We start from the raw sequence: 3,493 nt of genomic DNA on the forward strand, positions 1-3,493 counted from the left end.
TAACGATTGCAATCAATATTGGGCTTAAAGTAAATAAACTGCAAGGGTTTCTGAGAAACTCCAGTAGAGCAACTAACGTTAGCATCTCATTTGCAGTCAACAGCCTTGGCTCACCCACCCATCTCTGTGCACAAGACACTGAAACAGGTTTTGACTGTCTAAGAACACATTGATACACATTCACTTTTCCGGACCAGCCTGCGTTAATGTCAATGAAATGCCCACGGTGATCCACAAGCGCCTGAGAACCATAGAGAAATGCCCCTTCTGATTAACGTACTCGGAGGCTAGGTGGGCTGGTGCCAGAATTGGCATATGCGTCCCATCTAGTGCCCCTCCGCAGTTAGGAAAACCCATTTGTGCAAAGTCCACACAATGTCATGCCCGTTACCCAGAGTCATGGTTCTTCTGAGCAGGATGCGATTAATGGCCCTGCAAACTTGTATCAACACTATTCCAACGGTCGACTTTTCCACACCAAACTGGTTAGTGACCGAACGGTAGCTGTCTGGAGTTGCCAGCTTTCAGATTGCAATAGCCACCCAGTTCTCCACCGGCAAGGCAGCTCTCAATCTTGTATCCTTGCGCCGCAGGGTGGGGGCGAGCTCCTCACACAGTCCATGAAAGTGCCTTTTCTCACGTGAAGGTTGTGCAGCCACTGCTCATCAGCCAGACTTGCATGACGATGCAATCCCACCACTCAGTGCTTGTTTCCCGAGCCCAAAAGCGGCATTCCACTGCGGTGAGCATCTCCGTGAATGCCACAAGCAAACTCGTGTCATCTGCGTTATGCGAGTCGACATCATCATCGGACTCCTCGCTGTCAGTTTGTAGCTTAAGGAGTAACTCGACTGCCGTTCGTGACGTGCTGATGAGACCCATCAGCATATTTCTCAGCACTTCAGGATCCATTCCCGCAGACCGAAAGGGAAGACAGAGCGTGCAGTACAAAAAACATTGAAACATGGCGCCAAATGTGGACAGAAGCACAGGGATTGCTGGGATGCGAAGCGATGCATCATGGGGTGTTGGGACAGGACTCAGAATGCCCTGGCCCCCGCCGCTCCCTTCCCACAAGCCACAGCACCAGAATGGGAAGAGGTGCTCCGTTGGATAGCTGCCCATAATGCACCGCTGCAAGTGCTGCAAATGTGGCCACACTAGTGCGCTTGCAGCTGACAGTGTGAACACACTGCAGCGCTTTCCCTATTGCGCTCTCCGAGGGCTGGTTTAACTCGCAGTACTCTACATCTGCAACTGTAGCCATGCCTTTAGAAGCACAAACTGAATTATATAGGTGGAGGGAAATTAAGATGGTGCTTGCTAGTGATGGAAACCTCTAAGCATTTGAGTGCAAGTCCTCTGTTCCCACCATATGTCAGACCAGCCATGGAGCTAAGATTGCCCCCTGCCCCTTCCACTATAAGTATTACCAGTTTGCTCCTTATTGTCTGACTGACTGGCTAAGGAATGTTGGTTACATTTGGTAGGAGTTACTTGCTCTGTAAAAATGGCGCCAATACCATTCAGTGAATTGGCAAGCAAGAGACTATTGTAAGTAAATTCGTCATTCAAATAGGCCGACAGTTCATTATACCTTGGCTTCACTGAAATGGAGATTCCTGACCTGAATCTGCTCCAACTTACTTCAGTGTAAATCAGGACAAACTCCATAGAAGTTAATAGAATTACACTGGTGTGAGAACAGAATCCGGACCTGTGGGGGCACAAGATTGTTTCTACTCGGGCTTCTGATTGTCCCATTGTTCTACCACTCGTTTATATAACAGGTAGAAGTTAAAGTCTCAACTTGCTTTCTTTAAAGTGACTGGAAGAGAGGAGTTTTGCCATTGACTTCAGTGGGAACAAGGTTAGCTTCTGCATTGCTAATAGTAAAGCATTAGGCAACCAGTTTAATATCATTGTGTAAATGTAATTAGATCAGTATGTGCAGTATTTTACCTTTCCTCAGGGAGTTGCACACAGTACCTTGACTGGAAGAGGTGACAGATTTAACCTGATTGAATCATTAAATGGAAATATAAGTCAATGAACATTAGCCACTTAGTTCATTTCATAAATTCTAATAATTAAAACTGCATGTACAATAATAAAGACTATTCCAGATATCTAAAAGGATAAAAATGCATCCTTGATGTGTCATGGCACCGCCATAATGAAAACATTAGTTAATGGAGGATCTGTGTAATAAAAGTGACCATACAGAACCTGCAGGTGGAAATATACAAACACATTTCCCAAAAGAATTTCACCACTTCACAATTCATTATGAAAATCTGCAATAACTGACAAGATAGGCACAAAATGGATTTTCATGTTGCTGGGATGAATTATGGCTCCCAGCAATTAATGTTTTTAGTCATATTAAGCAGATAAATAATGCTATTTGACATTACAGTATTTCACATTACACTAAAATTTTGTAACATTTGCTCATAATCGAACTTGAAATATGTTACCTAGAAAAAATATGTTATCTCTGGAACAGTCAAACCCCATTAGAAACCTTAGGCTTGAAAAAATCACAATGTTAACAGTTATATCCCCTAGCAAAGGTTTGCTTTCCTTAAATAGTGTTAAATTTAAACCCAGAAGCTCTAGTCTATTTTAGAGTTACTCTTTCTTAGTACATTGAGGTTGAAAGGAGGATTTAGTACACAAAATGTACTCTGTATTACTGAGCCTTGGTAAGTAAAACTTAAAAACTGCAGAAAGAATGAATGAAGTTGTAAGCTGTCTTTCTAAATACCTTTTAAATATTTTATAAAGCAAAATGTAAATGTGCATGGTCATGTTAAGGTTATTCACTAATATTGATTAGCTAATTATTTTAATCTAGTTTTAATCAGGCGATGATTTTTTTCCACAAATGGACATATTAAAATCTATTTAACATTTTCATTTATTTTATTTAAATCTTTCTGTAAAATTTCATAGGCCTAAGCTTACAGGCTATACTCATGTGAGTAATCTCACTGACTTCAATGGAGCCTACTTTTGTATTTGGATATTACATGAATAATTAGAAATTCAGAAGACGCAGGGCTGCAGAATTGTGTCCTGTTTGAGTCTGGTCTTGGTGCTCTCAAATATCCAAAAATATACAGGAGAAACTTTGTTTGCTTGTCAAAACTTGCATGCAGCGCTGTATAAACAGAATATGGTAGATTCAGCAGTATCATGTTTGGATGAAGACATTGATGCCTCCTGTTTCAGCCCCCAGCCCGCCTTTGAGTTTGTGGTTGGTTGGTTGGTTGTTTTTTAAAGAGCATTTTGTCTGAAACATTTAGCACATGCCAATTCTACTGCATCTCCTATCTGTGTGTGGGAAGCATTCCAAGATTTTTTAAAAAAAATAAATCTCAATATGAAACCACTATTCAAGATGAACACTCCCAGAGATGTTTATGACGAATGAAGTATGCAGTAATGTGGCTCCAAAGTCAAATAATAAACTTACACTGCAGAGAAA

The sequence above is a fragment of the Caretta caretta genome, chromosome 6 (assembly GCF_965140235.1).
Source record: "Caretta caretta isolate rCarCar2 chromosome 6, rCarCar1.hap1, whole genome shotgun sequence".
Taxonomy (NCBI): Eukaryota; Metazoa; Chordata; order Testudines; family Cheloniidae; genus Caretta; species Caretta caretta.